At 44.6% G+C, this 18280-nt stretch overlaps 1 protein-coding gene across 2 annotated transcripts in view; it reads right to left on the bottom strand.

Annotated features, from left to right (window-relative positions):
- Positions 1-18280, bottom strand: part of KCNS3 (potassium voltage-gated channel modifier subfamily S member 3) — a 93070-nt gene that overhangs the window by 51726 nt on the left and 23064 nt on the right. For both annotated transcript variants that reach the window (XR_008682501.2, XM_055400449.2), the window contains exons 2-3: positions 14735-14835; positions 4336-4525 (exon numbers count right to left, since the gene is read on the bottom strand). The gene's annotated coding sequence lies outside the window, so the exon portion shown is untranslated. The remainder of the gene's footprint in view (positions 1-4335; positions 4526-14734; positions 14836-18280) is intronic.

Genomic DNA, 18280 nt, shown 5'->3' with positions numbered 1-18280 from the left:
CACAAATTACTCATGGTGAGAACACCATATACTTGGCCACCTTGTGTCTCCTGGTGTTTGTAAAATTGAAAAGAAAGAAAAAAGATGTCAAAAATCCAAGATATTCTCTGGCAGTTTAAACTAAACACCACGTTGATCTACTTCTCTCCAAGTGGCATCCATAAAGCCTTTCCAAAGCCATTAACCTCTTACCACTCTCACCACTCTCTTTGCTTCACGCTCTCAAACTCACTTTATAAATGCTCTCAAAACTGTGTCTTTTAAAGGTTGACACATATCCATGCACATGTGTGCATGGGTGGCTTTGATAACGCACTTGATTCGCTCAAAAAAGTAAGAAAGGCATAACAAATACAAGCCACTTCTACTTGTTTTATTGGGCAGAACCACTTTTTAAAATCAATTCCATAAAAGTAAACAAACAAACAAAACAAAAACCTAGATTCTTTTGTCCTCCCACTTGTCCAAAATCTACATTAGTCCCATCATCAAGAGAGAAGAGGGGGCCATTTTTCTGCATTAATACTGCCGTCTTTATGGAATAATCATCTGGAAAAGCTGTATTTCATTCTATTAACTTTCAAAGAAAAATCATACATGTTTTTTAAAAGGGTGCTGTGCTGTGCTTAGTCGATCAGTCGTCCGACTCTGCGTGACCTCATGGACTCTAGCCCACCAGGCTCTTCTGTCCAAGGGATCTCCAGGCAAGAATACTGGAGTGGTTTGCCATGCCCTCCTCCAGGGGATCTTCCCAACCCAGGGATCGAACCCTGGTCTCCTGCACTGTGGGTGGATTCTTTACCATCATGCTAAATTCAATTTCCAGCCATGCTGTGTGAGAATATTCCAAATAAAACGAAACAAATGTAAACAGAAGTGAAAATCTAAATTCCATCCACACGCAAGTATTGAGCATCCTCTCACCAGGAACCTTCCCTGGTGATGACCTTCTCCCAGAGCAAACTCCCCATGCACTGGGGTGGGTTGCATGGAAGGAAAAGAAAATCAGAAGTCAGCATTGGGTCACAGAGGAGCAGAAAGTATAATGAAATGTCAGCGGCATTGCATGGTCCACCTTGACTGTGGATTTGGAAGTGGAGATGCTAGTGGACCTTGATTCAAATCTTTGTGGATCAGATGTCTTTACAACACAATCCTGAAAAAGAAATAGCTCTTTATGAGACATCTAGGAGGACATGCCCAGAGCCAGTGTGCAGGCCATACAAAGCCTCAAAGAGCCTTCTAGATTTAAGTCTTTGTTTGCAGGGATCAGCATTTCCTGGGTATCCTGAGGCTTCTAATCCCCCCAGTAACCTTCCAAACGGCTCTTCCCAGCCCATGAGGAAGTCTGGATGCAAAGTGAGTCCCACTGGCCAAGCAGAGCAAGGAAATTCCCTCCTGGTCTCTTCCACATCCATGTTCCAACAGCATTACATGCAGCTGACAACACACCGGCATAGGTCCCCGGTCACCCTGATTCAGAAGATTCATAACCCAAACCCAACTTTTAAATGTTGCACTGAAAGAAATGAACCCACCAGGTCCCCTTATCCATGTTGAACTATCAGAAGCACCTAAAGAAAAGAAGACAAGGTTAAGACTCTGAAAACTTATGCCTGAAGTGCCACTTCCCAGCTCTGTGACCTTGGATGGGAGGTTCTTTATCAATAAAAGATGATGTACACACTTTGATGATACGATAACAAACACAAAAGTCTTCTGAAAACACAAAGCATAAGATACATGTAAACTTTATTTCAAAAATAAGAGATTAAGAGAAGAGTCCCCTGGAGAAGGAAATGGCAACCCAACCCAGTATCCTTGCCTGCAAAATTCCATGGACAGAAGAGCCTGGTAGGGCTGTAGTCCATGAGGTCACAAGACATGCATGAGGGGGGTGGAGGGAGATGGGTTGGTAGCAATAAATAGGTAGAACTGAAAAAAAAAAAAAAAGATGAGTCCCCCTACCTCCTTGTTCCTGCCCCTACCTACTCCTTTCCCTCTCTTGCCACCTCCATCTGGACAGTCATACTAGAGAGGTGCTCATTTCCTCCAGATTCCATTTAGAATGGGTGACTCCCTCTGCAAACTTCAGGGATCCCTTTAACTCACCCAGCTCATCTCCAAGCAGGAGAGCTGCTTTAGAAGGCTAATTTAGTGAACCCAAAAGCCAGAAATCTGTCCTATTTGTAAAAAGTAAAGAACCAGAGATGAAAGATATTCAACCAGAAATTGGAAAAATGTGGACTTTGCCACAAGAGGGGAGACTTAACTCTCCAGTAGCTACCTCATCACATCTCCAACTGAGTCACATTACATAGAGACAATTGGCAGACAGTTGGTCACCTGATGTGAACAGCCAACTCACTGGAGAAGACCCTAAAGACAGCTGTCAGGGTGATGCGATGAGATCCAGAGGTGGAGTGCTGGAGCACTGAATGCATCTGCGCCCCATGAATCATTCCCCCTGCCCTTACTTCCCAGCTCTGTTCACGTTCTCCCATAGCCTTTCAGGTGCATTTTGATCTGCACTACCGCCCCCCCCCCCCCCCCGCCCAAGGGATTACAGTGCCTTTATTGTTCTCTCTACCCTTAGTTATCTTTATCTCCTTATAGTTATCTTTATCCTCTTTATCCTTCTCTTTATTGCCTTTATAGTTCTCTTTATCCTCCACAACTCTGACCATTACTGTCACCAGACTCCAAGCTTTTCCATGGAGGGGACCATGTCTTGTCATCACCACAGCCCCAGCCCCTTATGCTAAGTACTGTCCATGGTCTAGTGAAAGATATTCATTTTGATCTGGAAGAATCAATACAAATTACCACTGTGAACAGATGGAGCATAGAGCATTTGGGGGCAGTGAAACTATCCTATATGATGCTGTGATGGTCCATACATGCCACTATATGTTTGTCAAAACCCATAGAAACTTCCACACCAAGAGTGAACCCTAATATGCACTATGGATTTCAATAAATAAAAATATGTCAGTATTGGCTATCAATTGTAATAAACACTGCACCAAGGCAAGATGTTAAAAGTAGGATGAACTGTGTGGATAAGGGGAGGGTGTACATGGGAACGGAGAAGGCAACGGCAAGCCACTCCAGTACTCTTGCCTAGAAAATCCCATGGACGGAGGAGCCTGGTAGGCTGCAGTCCATGCGGTCGCTACGAGTCAGACATGACTGAGCGACTTCACTTTCCCTTTTCACTTTCACACATTGGAGAAGGAAATGGCAACCCACTCCAGTGTTCTTGCCTGGAGAATCCCAGGGACGGGGGAGCCTGATGGGCTGCCTTCTATGGGGTCACACAGAGTCGGACACGACTGAAGTGACTTAGCGGCGGCGGCGGCGGCGTACATGGGAACTCAGCAATTTCTGCACAATTTTTCTGTAAACTGTTCCTTAAAAAAAAAAACACAGTTTTTATGAAAGAGCTAGCAGAAGGCTATAGATCAGGCATGGTGAAATGACATGCCTCCAGTGACCAAACAACCAAACAAGTAAGTTATACAAATGAAGTGGGCTGGTTGGGACTGTGGTGAACCACCCAGGCTTATCTCAGAGGCAAAGGCTATTCGGCACGAGTCCTTTTTGAGAACAGAAGGCCAGTCTGGGTGTATCTTACAGGGTTCCTGGAAAACCCAGAAATCCTAATTTTTACGTGGGATATCTCAACATTAATCAGAATTGATCCAAAAAGCTTTTAACACTATAGGAAGTGTCAGTCGTGCAGTTGTGTCCAATTCTTAGGGACTCCATAAAGTGTAGCCCACCAAGATCCTCTGTCCATGGGATTTCCCAGTCAAGAACACTGGAGAGGGTTGCCATTTCTTTCTCCAGTGGATCCTCTCAACGCAGGGATCAAACTCGGGTCTCCTTAATTGGAGGCAGATTCTTTACTGTCTGAGCCACCTATATAGCTCAGGCAAAAATGTGTCTCCGGGCCCAGTACTGCCAACAAGTCCTCAATCTGGGACCAGAGCGAGATTCTTCTCAGCTCCAGCACCACAGCACTCATTTCAGGGCAGGCTAACTCAAATGGACACAAATGGAACCTTGTCACAGTAAGGAGTGTCACTTCCTCAACCACAAAAGAGGGTGGGCCACTTGGACAACAGGATCTTCCAAAGTTGACCTGCTGTGTCTCCCAGTCCTTCCAGGCCAGCCCTCTCCCTTCCTCAGTCATCTACCCCAACTGCCCCATGGATTTTCACAAACAGAAGAGTCTCCCAGATGTTTAACCCTCATCTCTGTCACTAGGTTTTTCTCCCCTTCCTTTGGTAAATGCTGGCAGCAGAGAAAACACCAGACAGGCGCTCTTACCCTTGTGGTGCTGATGTCACACACTCTGCCCTCATCCTGCCCAGCGGAATATCCATCATCATCCAAGAAGCTCCGGCCTTCTCCCCTCAGTGGAAAGTGTGGGGTACAGAGGCATTTAGCGGCCAAAAAAGAAAAGAATCCTGTTCTCTGGTTGTACCGGCCGAAGCAATCGCTGGGAAATCACTCTCACCTGCAGAAGAAAGTATCGGTCATGTTGTAACTCCAAGGAGAAAACACATCCAAGAAGATTTATCTCAGACTCAATGCTCTGGGCATTTTAATAATTAGACTCATATCGTAGACCCAATCAAACTCCCAATCACTCCCCTTGGTCATCTGTCTACGGAGACATCACGAAGTGATTCACAACCATTTTCAGGCTCCACAATTCAGATCTTGACCAGAGTGCACACCTGGGGCATCTCCACTGACCCCAAGGCTAACAAAACCTCCATAACATGAGGTCCTAGAATTAGGATGTTAGTCACTCACCTCCCACACTGTTTCTTCCAGGAGCATCATTTTCCTAGCTAATTCATCAAGGATATACTTATAAAAAGACCCTGATGTTGGGAAAGATTGAGGGCAGGAGAAGAGGTCAACAGGGGATAAGATGGTTGGATGGCATCACCAACCCAGTGGATATGAGTTTGAGCAAACTCCAGGAGATAGTGAAGGACAAGGAAGCCTGGCGTGTTGCAGTTCATGGTGTCACAAAGAGTCAGACATGACTTAGCAACTGAACAACAACATATTTATAAACTTCTAATTGAATACCTTTAATCCATATTAGAGATCAAGTTTTGAGTGTGACTGCACTAACAGAAGGAGAAGGCACTGGCGACCCACTCCAGTACTCTTGCCTGGAGAATCCCATGGACGGAGGAGCCTGGTGGGCTGCAATCCATGGGGTCGGGAAGAGTCAGACACGACTGAGCGACTTCACTTTCACTTTTCATTTTCATGCACTGGAGAAGGAAATGGCAACCCACTCCAGTGTTCTTGCCTGGAGAATCCCAGGGAAGGGGGAGCCTCGTGGGCTGCCATCTTTGGGGTCGCACAGAGTCAGACACGATTGACGCGACTTAGCAGCAGCAGCACTAATAGAATGAATACTGCTGCTCTAATCTGAAATCAATAGGTTTCAAAGGCTGGCCAAATTCAATGTTGCTTCATTGGTCACTGTCATCTTTCACAGATCAGAAATGACTACACATGCTAGATCAAAGTTCTCTAGTTAATGCGTGCGTGCATGTGTCTGTGTGTGTCTTATGTATGAGGGAGAGTTAATATGAAAATAAGACGATAAATTTCATTTTTTCTCTCTGAATAAAGAAAGCAAAAAAAAAAAAAACACTTTACTTACCAACAAGGTAAGCCTTGCCTCATGGTGGTGCTTTCCCACAGTAGTATCTAAGCATCTACCTATCGATTGTCATGTTTTCCAATCAATGCTAAGTTCAAAGGGGAAATGGGGAAGATAAAGAAGAAAGGATTGACCCTGAGCTTCAGAAAGACGTGAAAGACACGCTTCCAGCTGTGTCAATCACTGCAAACTTTCATTACAGCCGAAGCCCTGCCTGATATTACCCGGGCATTGGGATTACAAACAAGATGCAGCGCCTGCCCTCTCCCCCATCTCGGGGCCCACAGTACGGAAGCCAAAAAACAAACACGTGGAGGTGTTCTACCAACATCCAGGGGGCAACGGGGCAGGAAGCAAAGCAGGAACCACAAGCCGGTCCCAACACGGGCCAGAGCAACCCTGCAGTGCATTTCCACCTCTAATAGAGATGACAATGAGGAAGGACACGGAAGAAGTGCAGTTCTGCCCACACTGAACTTCTGTGATTGGGACCCTTGGCAAAGAGGTAGAGAAATTTCAACACGGATACATAAAATTCAGGAGCTAGCCTCCTCCTCCTTTCCTTCCGCCCTTACCCTCCTCCCCACCATCTCCCCCTCCACCTTCTCCTTATTCTCCCTCCTCCCCATCACGGTCCTCCAACTCCCCCTCCTTCCCCCCTCCCCCCTCCACCTCCTCCTCTTCCTTCTTCTCCCCCTCCTCCCCCTCACTGTCCTCCGACTCCTCCTCCTTCCCTGCTCCCCCTCCACTTCCTCCTCTTCCTTCTTCTCCCCCTCCTCCCCCTTACCATCCTCCCCCTCCTCCATCTCAATTCCTCTTCCTCCTCCTCCTCACCCACCTCTCCATCTCCACCTCCTCCTCTTCCTTATTCTCTCCCTCCTCCCCCTTACCGTCCTCCCCCTCCTCCTCCTCATCTTCGTCTTCCTCTTCCTCCTCCTCCACGGTCTCCCAGCAGCACCTCAAAGGGTTAGCCTCAGATATTTGTATTCCACTTGAAATGTAGAAATGTCGTGCCTTTTTTAAAGGGCACAGCACACAAATATAGGCTTCCTTTCCCTACCAGACACCTTTCCAAAAGTAGCACATTTTAAAGGAAGGTAAGATTAATCCGGCTAGGAGATAATTAACTAACTACAAACAGCTTTGATATGACTACATTGATTACTGAAGAAAAAAAAAATCAACAAAGTCCTTAGGCTATTCAGCACTTCTGAGAAATCTCAGCACTGCTGGGCACTGGCTCATCACCTTCTCAGGATGGGGCTGGTCCAGGGACAGACTGTGACCTTACCCAAATGCATCATTTTTACAGAAACTGGTGGCCAGTAGGCATCAATGTCTGATGCATGAACAACATCCTAGGCTGTCTTTTTCTCTCTTCTTCCCCTGAAAATTAGAATTCTTGTGCCTTGCCTCATTTTCCCTTACCATGATTTCTGTCCAAAAGACTGGATTTTTTGAAAACACGTAAAATCAGTCAATATTTCTCTATATGAATTTATGTAAGTTCTGGCAGCTCTATAGTGGGGTTAATGGCGACCTCTTCCAAGAGGACTTATGCCATACCCATATACAGAGCCTCAGTCCCTGCTGCAGACCACTGCCAACCCGGACCTCCACAGGAGACACTCAAACATAGTTCCGTCTCAGCCTCATTTGAATGCAGAGTTCCAAAGAATAGCAAGGAGATAAGAAAGCCTTCCTCAGTGATCAGTGCAAAGAAATAGAGGAAAACAACAGAATAGGAAAGACTAGAGATCTCTTCAAGAAAATTAGAGCTACCAAGGGAACATTTCATGCAAAGATGGGCTCGATAAAGGACCAAAATGGTATGGACATAACAGAAGCAGAAGATATTAAGAAGAGGTGGCAAGAATACACAGAAGAACTGTACAAAAAAGATCTTCACGACCCAGATAACCACGATAGTGTGATTACTCACCTAGAGCCAGACAACCTGGAACGTGAAGTCAAGTGGGCCTTAGAAAACATCACTACGAACAAAGCTAGTGGAGGTGATGGAATTCCAGTTGAGCTATTTCAAAGTCTAAAAGATGATGCTGTGAAAGTGCTGCACTCAATATGCCAGCAAATTTGGAAAACTCAGCAGTGGCCACAGGACTGGAAAAGGTCAGTTTTCATTCCAATCCCTAAGAAAGGCAATGCCAAAGAATGCTCAAACTACCACACAATTGCACTGATCTCACACACTAGCAAAGTAATGCTCAAAATTCTCCAAGCCAGGCTTCAGCAATACGTGAACCGTGAACTTCCAGATGTTCAAGCTGGTTTTAGAAAAGGCAGAGGCACCAGAGATCAAATTGCCAACATCCGCTGGATCATGGAGAAAGCAAGAGAGTTCCAGAAAAACATCTAGTTCTGCTTCATTGACTATGCCAAAGCCTTTGACTGTGTGGATCACAATAAACTGTGGAACATTCTGAAAGAGATGGGAATACCAGACCACCTGACCTGCCTCTTGAGAAATCTGTATGCAGGTCTGGAAGCAACAATTAGAACTGGACATGGAACAACAGACTGGTTCCAAATAGGAAAAGGTGTACATCAAGGCTGTATATTGTCACCCTGCTTATTTAACTTATATGCACAGTACATTATGAGAAACAATGGGCTGGATGAAGCACAAGCTGGAATCAAGACTGCCGGGAGAAATATCAATAACCTCAGATATACAGATGACACCACCCATATGGCAGAAAGTGAAGAAGAACTAAAGAGCCTCTTGATCAAAGTGAAAGAGGAGAGTGAAAAAGTTGGCTTAAAACTCAACATTCAGAAAACTAAGATCATGGCATCTGGTCCCATCACTTCATGGCAAATAGACGGAGAAACAGTGGCAACAGTGGCAGACTTTTTCTTGGGCTCCAAAATCACTGCAGATGGTGACTGCAGACATGAAATTAAAAGACGCTTACTCTTTGGAAGAAAAGTTATGACCAACCTAGACAGCATGTTAAAAAGCAGAGACATTACTTTGCCAACAAAGGTCCGTCTAGTCAAGGCTATGGTTTTTCCAGTAGTCATGTATGGATGTGAGAATTTGACTATAAAGAATGCTGAGCACCGAAGAACTGATGCTTTTGAACTGTGGTGTTGGTGAAGACTCTTGAGAGTCCCTTGGACTGCAAGGAGATCCAACCAGTCCATCCTCAAGGAAATCAGTCCTGAATGTTCATTGGAAGGACTGATGTTGAAGCTGAAACTCCAATACTTTGGTCACCTGGTGTGAAGAACTGACTCACTGGAAAAGACCCTGATGTTGGGAAAAATTGAAAGCAGGAGGAGAAGGGGATGACAGAGGATTGAGATGGTTGAATGGCATCACCAACTCAATGGAGATGAGTTTGAGTAAACTCTGGGAATTGGTGATAGACAGGGAGGCCTGGAGTGCTGCAGTCTATGGGGTCGCAAAGAGTCAGACACGATTGAGTGACTGAACTGACTGAACTGAAGTGAATTTATGTAAGTTCACCCCCTGCTTACAGCATTCATAACTAGGTGTCACCTCTCCATGTAAAATGATAACTAGCATTTTCTGAGTCCCTACAACACACCAGGAACCTTCCCATTTTACTGGTGGGACACTGAGGCGCAAAGACACTGTTTGCCCAAAGCCCCACATCTGTGAGTACCAGAGATGGGATTCAAACTCAGGGAGGTCTACCTGCTTTCAATGAGTATAGGAAATCAAGATCCTCTTCTAGCCCTTGGGGGAAAATAAGGAAGGGTTGGGAGAGATGGCAGACGTGACCCAAACCAGCAGGTTTGAGGGAAGCAAAATGTGTACATCTGACACATTCCCCTCTTCCTGCTGAACAACCCCACCAAATGGTTCTGTTTCTGTGTTCCTATCATCCCTATCTGTGTGCAACTGTTCAAAAAAAAAAGATTGGAGCATTCGTGATTTTGCACTTATGCTGGTTTCTGACTTTGTTGAGTGATTCAGCAGGATCCTGGCAAAGCACATCAAGCTCATTCAAGTATCTCCAGTCTCCGCAGAATTCCTCTCTTCACAGGACAAAGGGAGACCCTTGGTGGCATCCTTGGGCTCCCGTCCAGCCTGGCTGTATTTCCTGCTGGGTTGACTACAGCTTTCAAAAATGAACATGATGATCGCCTCCAATACGAGAGGGGAAAGGTGAAGATTAAGTGGCAGATCGGACTCTTTCATCACCCGGAGGCCTGACATCCAATCTTGGAACATGGCGAGGAGAATCAAATGGCGAGGAGAATGAAACCGACGAGCAGACAGTACACAAGACTAATAATGATGCCCTGCATCATTCTCCCAGAGAATCACAGGAATAATGTTGCTCTCCCAAAATTAAACTTTAAAACCAGTGCCTGAGAACTTAAAGCAGCACTTCAAGTAGCACTGCAGCCTAGGTCTGTGTCCTCTGAGTTTGTAGAGAATGCTGAGAGCACCTGTCACTGCCCTGCTCACATTCTTCTGAAATGTTGTCACTTCAGCGCCACCCACAAGACTGAGAAGCCTGCAGTTAGGGACAGTGTCCTAATATCAATCTTCAAATTGATTGTCTCTGTTATACAATGACACCTGACAGGTTTTTGTTTTTGTTTTTAGCCAATCCCTCTCCCCCAAGCCAATAAGATTAAAGAGTAAATTAATTAAAAGAATCCATATGAATAATGAAAGGCAGAGGATCAGCAATGGAAGCAGAGGAAGAAAGTGTCAAAGATCAAAATTAATTGCCAAGACCCATTCCAGAACTTTCTAAAGGAGAAGAGTTTTATCCTGAATACACAGCATCTCCAACACTGATACATCTTGAGTGGGGTTTTAAGTCTCCAGAGCTCAGAGTCTCAGATATCATTCAGTTCAGTTCAGTTTTTTCAGTCGCTCAGTCATGTCCGACTCTCTGCGACCCCATGAATCACAGCACGCCAGGCCTCCCTGTCCATCACCAACTCCCGGAGCTCACCCAAACTCATGTCCACAGAGTCGGTGATGCCATCCAGCCATCTCATTCTCCGTCGTCCCCTTCTTCTCCTGCCCCCAACCTTTCCCAGCATCAGAGACTTTTCCAGTGAATCAACTCGTCTCATGAGGTGGCCAAAGTATTGCAGTTTCAGCTTTAGTATCAGTCCCTCCAATGAACACCCAGGATTGATTTCCTCTAGAATGGACTGGTTGGATCTCCTTGCAGTCCAAGGGACTCTCAAGAGTCTTCTCCAGCACCACAGTTCGAAAGCATCAATTCTTCGGCGATCAGCCTTCTTCACAGTCCAACTCTCACATCCACACATGACCACGGGAAAAACGACGGACCCCTACCCCAAAATCTCCCCTGGTTCTGACTCTCAGCTCCTTGAGGCACCTGCTGGTGATTTCAGTTCCCAGGATCCTTGCCAACACACAGCAAATAAGCTATGCAGCTGACACAAGTGTCCACTCTGTCCACCACTTCTATTTAAAGAGTGGAACTTTGTAAAGCAAACAGAAGTTTATTTACTCAGCTCTGGGACACCTGAGTTTCTGAAGTCGCAAGTCTGAGACAGAGCTGACTCCAATCCGTGATAAGGTTACCAGGTAAATGACACCTTGAAGCACCCTCCTAGCAACCCGCCAACTTCCCTGAGACATGCTGACCTTGCAAACTTCTATAGCAGGGACTCTTAGCCTCAGCAACACTGACATTTTGAGGCCAGATAATTCTTTTTTCCTGCGGGATGTCCTATGCACTACAAGACATTTAGCAGCATCTCTGGCCTCTACCCAAAGGCTTCCCAGGTGGCTCAGTCATAAAGAGTCCACCTGCCAATGCAGGAGACACAGGTGTGATCCCTGGGTCAGGAAGATGCCCTAGAGGAGCAAGATCCTTCCTGGAGGAGGGAATGGCAACCCACTCCAGTATTCTTGCCTGGGAAATTCCATGGACAAAGGAGCCTGGTGGGCTACAGACAATGGGGTCACAGGAGTCAGGCATGACTGAGCGACTGAGTATGCACACATGCACTGGAGTCTACCTACTGGACGCCAGCAGTATACCTCTTTCCTGCCCCCCAGGGTGTGACAATCAAAATGTCTCCAGATACTGCCAAATGTCCCCTCAAGAGCAAAATCAACAAGCAGAGTGAAAAACACCTCAGACACCTATATGGGAGCTGGAAGTTCAGAAAGGTCAGAAAGACAGATTGTACTAATACTTCATCTGCTGACAGGGGCTGGGGAAATTTCCCCAAAATACTTATTCTTTTAGAATTCAGCGCTGGCATTTCTGGTGTCAGACAAGTAAAATTTTGCAAATGAAGAAAGATAAAAGCAAGGTTAACCTTTTGTTGAAAGTCAAAGCATGCGTCATACAACTTGAATCTTGAGTCTAGTGTAAAGATTAGTGATTTTCTCAGTGAGTCGGTCTGTTTGCTAGCATTTTCAGTGTTAGAATAACACCCAGGGCCGCACATTCATACAGTTTCAAATATGTGGCCTACTTCCTGTGGGCCGGGTGCTCCTGCTGGCCACACCCACTCCTAATCAAATCTGCCAATCTTGTAGAAACTCTGATCTTTCACAAAATATCAGTTTGGTAGTCTTGCCCCTATTCATCACCTACAGACCAACTTCCAACAAAATCTAAGAGTAATGATGCGATACAAGTACAAAGAAAAGGAAAAAGTTGACCCTACCTCTACCTTGCTTCATTAGTAAGAACTGTGGTAAAGGGTTTTGCTTAAATAAAGCTAAAATAAGGCAATCAGGCCACCATGGTAGAATTTAATGTGCCAGTAAAATCATATTTAAATCCTATAATCCAAAGCAATCAGAATAATACAACCCTGCCTAGTTAATTCAGAAAGTAGTTTACTAAGTATATCTATCTCCAAAGGACTTATTTTTTCCAAATTATGAAATTTCAGTGGAGAATGAACACGTGGGCACAGAGTGGGAAGGGGAGGGTGGGGCAAACTGGGAGACTAGCACTGACATGTATACACTGCCATGTGTAAAGCAGCGAGCGGGAAGCTGCTGAACAGCACAGGAAGCTCAGCTGGTGCTCTAATGACCTGGAGGGGTGGGATGTGAGAAGGAGGCCCAAGAGGGAAGGGATACATGTATACATATAGATGATTTACTTTGTTGTACAGCAGAAACTAATACACCATGATAAGGCAATTATACTCCAATAATAAAATAATAAATAAATATGAAAGTGATAGTAAAAGTCACTCAGTCGTGTCTGACTCTTTGTGACCCCACGGACTATACAGTCCATGGAATTCTCCAGGCCAGAATACTGGAGTGGGTAGCCTTTCCCTTCACCAGGGGATATTTCCAACCCAGGTGTTCCACACTGCAGGTGGATTCTTTACCACCTGAGCCACAAAGGAAGCCCAAAATATAAAATATAGAGGCCATTAAAAAAGAAATACCTTAAGTCAACAGGAAAAATCCTTAAATTAACAAAGTTTTTTTTTTTTTTTCCTTCCTTTTGCTCTGTCTCAAGAAGAAAATGAAAGCTTCCCAGGGTCTAAAATATTCAGGAATTAAAAATAAATTGATAGGGATTCCGGTATTCAGAGAGAAAAACCAATAAGTGCTTGCTAAAGCAAGACCTCTAAATGATATCTGAAAGGTTAATACAAATTATACTTCTCTTGGCCATCCAGAATGAGTGAATGCAATACCATCCCCAGAAATCCCAAGGGCTACAAGCGTGGTAACTGAACACCACTGTCCTCCCCCAGGGTTCTGTTCCTAGACGACCTCCCCTGGGGAGCAGTAAAAGGCAGCAGGCCGCTGCTGAGTCATCGTCAAACACAACCCACAAACAGGAAGGTAAGGAGGGTCCTGTGGAAGGCTGTGCACCTCATAAGGAAAAGCAAAACCACACTGCCACTGACCCTAGTGTGGTCCTCCTCCACGACTTCCACCATTCCACTCGCCCCAGGGAGGAATGCCCTGGCTCCCTCCACTTTGCAGCTTCCTGCAGGGTTTCAGCCTGCAGCCAGGAAACGGGAAAATCATCCCACCTGGGGACTTTAGACTTTGAGTTCAGTCTTACCTGTCCCCAAGTTTGCAATGACATGACTGATGCATCCAACATCTACACTAACACAGTGATAAAATGATCAACTAAAAGCAAACAGTTCTGTGGGTACCGGGGTGGGGGGGAATCTATCATGCAATGATAGTAGCGGTGTCAACTGATTAAAGGAAATCTTCTGGAGGACTCTAGTAATGTATATCACAAAATCCTACAATTTCACCTTTTGGAATGTATCCTGAGGATCAGACACATGTCCAAGGATGTAGATACAAGGATGTCACTGCATCATTAATTATTCATAAGAGTAAAAAGGCAACCTAAAAGTCCATCGATAGGGGAATGGTGAAATAAGATTAGGAGTGGGCCATGCCAAAGAATACGCTATGGCCATTAAAAACACTGACGTGATTGCAACAGCTCTGCACACCAAGTCAGGTTCCTCTCTAAGTGTTCATACCTGAACCCATTTAATCCTCACAACACTTGGACTAGTAGTATTTCCACTGGGTTCATTTTACAGAGGGAGCAACTGGCAAACAGAGAAGTTAACTAACTCTCCAGAGTCAGTAGCTCCGAAGTGATGGTTTGATGGGTAAATTCAAACAATAATGCTCTAAAGCCCTGTTCATCCACTGGACTCCACTGCCCAGAGGTTCATGAAAAGTAAGTCACAAAATGGTAAGTAAGAGAAGAAAATAATTATAATACAACAGTGTCATGATCTGATCTTTATAAACTATGTCTGCCTTTATGAAATTGAAAAAAAAATACTATACAAATATGACCCAAAATGTTAAAACACGTTCTCTCTGAATGATGGAATTTGGGGTGATTTTTGCCTTCTATTCTGTACTTCTCAGCATTCTGTGAATTTCTTTAAAGTATTACAAAAACACCGAAGAAAACAGTTATTTCTACTTGGGAAAATAAAAGGTCATAAGCAGCCTTGGTCAGTATTTGGGAAGGGAGGAGAGACAGAAGAGTAGACATTAAGTCAACTTACAGGTCCAGGTGAGACAGAGCCCTCCGCCGACGTGCTCTGGCGTCATGTGTCGGATTATAAGCTTCTGCTTTTCATTCCGTCTGCTTTAAGGCAGGCCTGTCCTGGAAATAACGGAAGACAAAACACAACATGGCTCTTGCCCTCTGTGCTTAAGGAGCTTAGAAAATGTTGGAGGAGCACAAATAGGTAAATAAACAATTGCAACCCAAGGCAGAATATCAACACAAAAGGAGATACTGAGAAGGTGCTGCAGTTCAGAGGAGGTAAAGGGTCCCCTGGGATGGGGAAGCAGGGACACTACCTGACCAGGTGTATCAGAGCTGAGCCCAGAGAGTTGGGTCAAATACGAACAAGTAAAGGAGAAGTAGAGGAGAGAACTCGTGTAATATGTGGGGACTAAAACGCCTATAGTAGGTAGAGAGCAGAAAATGGCTGGACTTGCCCAAGATGTGGCCATATGACCTAGACTTATTGATTTTACTTTTTTTTGGCTGTGCCTTGTGACTTGTGGGATCTTAGTTCCCCAACAAGGGAGTCCCTAATAGTGGAAGCTCAGAGTCCTAACCACTGGACTGCCAGGGAAGTCCCTGGACATATTTAAAAAGATTCTTTCTTCTCAGAATATGAAGAACTTGTACTGTCCACACCTTGGTGAGCTGGGAGTTACCCAGGTGAGAGATGTCTCTATGGAAGCAAAATGGATTGCATGTGACCATACAGAGAATCTGCTGAAACATGAGACCACATCCCAGGTGTCCTGAACTATTCAGTCACAAGGAATAATAGTCAAAGAAATTCAGCTTTCAATTCAATCGCTTAGTCATGTCCGACTCTTTGTGACCCCATGGACTGCAGCACGCCAGGCTTCCCTGTCCATCACCAACTCCTGGAGCTTGCTCAAACTCAAGTTCATTGAGTCAATAATGCCATCCAACCATCCCATCCTCTGTTGTCCCCTTCTGCTCCCGCCTTCAATCTTTCCCAGCATCAGAGTCTTTTCAAACGAGTCAATTCTTCGAATCAGGTGGCCAAAGTATTGGAGTTTCAGCTTCAACTTCAGTCCTTTCAATGAATATTCAGGACTGATGTCCTTTAGTATGGACGGGTTTGATCTCCTTGCAGTCCAAGGGACTCTCAAGAGTCTTCTCCAACACCACAGTTCAAAAGCATCAATTCTTCAGTGCTCAGCTTTCTTTATAGTCCAACTCTCACATCCATACGTGACTACCGGAAAACCATAGCTTTGACTACACCAAAGCCTTTGTGTGGATCACAACAAGCTGTGGAAAATTGTTAAAGAGATGGGAACACCAGACCACCTTACCTGCCACCTAGGAAATCTGTGTGCAGGTCAAGAAGCAACAGTTAGAACCAGACATGGAAAAACACACTGGTTCCAAATCAGGAAAGGAGTACATCAAGGCTGTATATTGTCACCCTGCTTATTTAACTTATATGCAGAGTACATCACGTGAAATGCTGGGCTGGATGAAGCACAAGCTGGATCAAGATTGCTGGGAGAAATATCAATAACCTCAGATATGCAGATGAAACCACCCTTATGGCAGAAAGTGAAGAACTAAAGAGCCTCTTGATGAAAGAGAAAGAGGAGAGTGAAAAAGCTGGCTTAAAACTCAGCATTCAGAAATCTAAGATCATGGCATCTGGTCCCATCACTTCAGGCACATAGATGGGAGAACAGTGGAAACAATGACAGACTTTATTTTTGGGGGGGCTCTAAAATCACTGCAGATGGTGACTGCAGCCATGAAATTAAAAGATGCTTGCTCCTTGGAAATAAAGTTAAGACCAACCTAGACAGCTTATTAAAAAGCAGAGACATTACTTTGCCAACAAAGGTCCATCTAGTCAAAACTGTGGTCAGAGAAATTAAAACAAAAAACCCTTTGGCATTATCACTGTTCTAGAATATCTGAAAAATTAGAAGCTACCACTGGGTAGAACAGTGAACTGCAGTGATCCAAAATGGCTAGATCGTCTTTAATGAATTAATAGAGAGGAACATATATTACTAAGTTATAAATTGGCTTTAATATTCTGGTAACTGTATTTCCATGCAGTTGGATTCTTTTATATTCTGTGGCTTTCTTTTTTTTTTTTTTTTTGCATTTAAAAATGCTATTTTAAAAAGTGGTCCATAGACGTCCCAGGACTGCCAAAGGATTCCATGGCACAAAAAAAGTTAAGAATGTAAAATTGTGAATCACTTCATGTTACTCCGGTAGTAACTTCCGTCTTACTCAGAGTAAGATCTCCCTTCCCTGACCTGCCTTACCTGATCTCATCTCCTACTCCTCTCGCTCTCTTTCACTGCCGTCTGGCATACTGGTCTGTCTGTGTGCTCAGTTGCTCAGCTGTGTCCAACTCTGCGACCCATGGACTGTAGCCCGCCAGGCTCCTCTGTCAGTGGAATTTTCCAGGCAAGGATACTGAAGTGGGTTGACATTTCCTTCTCCAAGGGATCTTCCCAATGCAGGGACTGGTCTCTGTAACAGTCCTTAATCCTGCCAAGTGAGGCACATTTCTGCCTCAGGACCTTTGCACGGGTTGATCTTTGTGCCTCGAATGCTCTGCATCCAGGTGATTGAATCCCATATCCTTCTTCCTCACATCCTTCAGGTCTTTATTCAAATGACAGCTTCTCAATGACGCTTTCCTTGTTTGCTGCTGCTGCTGCTAAGTCACTTCAGTCGTGTCCGACTCCGTGTGACCCCATAGACAGAAGCCCACCAGGCTCCCCCGTCCCTGGGATTCTCCAGGCAAGAACACTGGAGTGGGTTGCCATTTCCTTCTCCAATGTGTGAAAGTGAAAGTGAAGTCGCTCAGCCGTGTCCGACCCTTAGCGACCCCACAGACTGCAGCCTACCAGGCTCCTCTATCCATGGGATTTTCTAGGTAAGAGTACTGGAGTGGCTTGCCATTGCCTTTCCTTGTTTACCCTATCTAAAATATCCCTCGATGAAACTCCTAACCCCCTTCCTTACTGTATTTTTTCTCCTTAGCATTTGTTAATCCGTAAAATACATAGAGACATATGCTTTGTTTCTTTATTTATAGTTTGTTTCCCCATTTGGATATGAGCCCCATAAAGGCAGAAATTTTTATCTTATGCTTCACTGTATCCCCAGCACCTTGAACCTCACATGACACATACAAGGTTCTCAAAAATTGCATACTGAATTGATTGATGAATCAATTAGTTGGTTGACATTTATCACATATCTTGGCTACTGGCTGCTTCCACACCATGTCGAATTTGAAAGTCTCTGTTGCCCACTGGGAGGAAAGAAAAATCACACAAAATATGCTTTTGAAACTGTGGTCACACAGATAAAAAGGAGCTTATCAGCCACTGCAGATGGGAGATACACTTTTTTCTTTAATAAAAAGAGTTTTACATCAAAGACAAAAATAGATAAGTTCTAACACACACAAGTTATGGATCAAGTCATAGCATAACAAATACAAAAAAGTAAGTAGAAAAATTGGCATATGGCATACAACCAATAAAAGCACACTCAGACT

The sequence above is a fragment of the Moschus berezovskii genome, chromosome 11, assembly GCF_049115385.1.
Source record: "Moschus berezovskii isolate FMDL1 chromosome 11, NW_MosBer_1.0, whole genome shotgun sequence".
In the NCBI taxonomy this organism is placed as follows: domain Eukaryota; kingdom Metazoa; phylum Chordata; class Mammalia; order Artiodactyla; family Moschidae; genus Moschus; species Moschus berezovskii.
The sequence above is the reverse complement of the archived record's forward strand: the minus strand, read 5'-3'. Positions and strand labels throughout refer to the sequence as shown.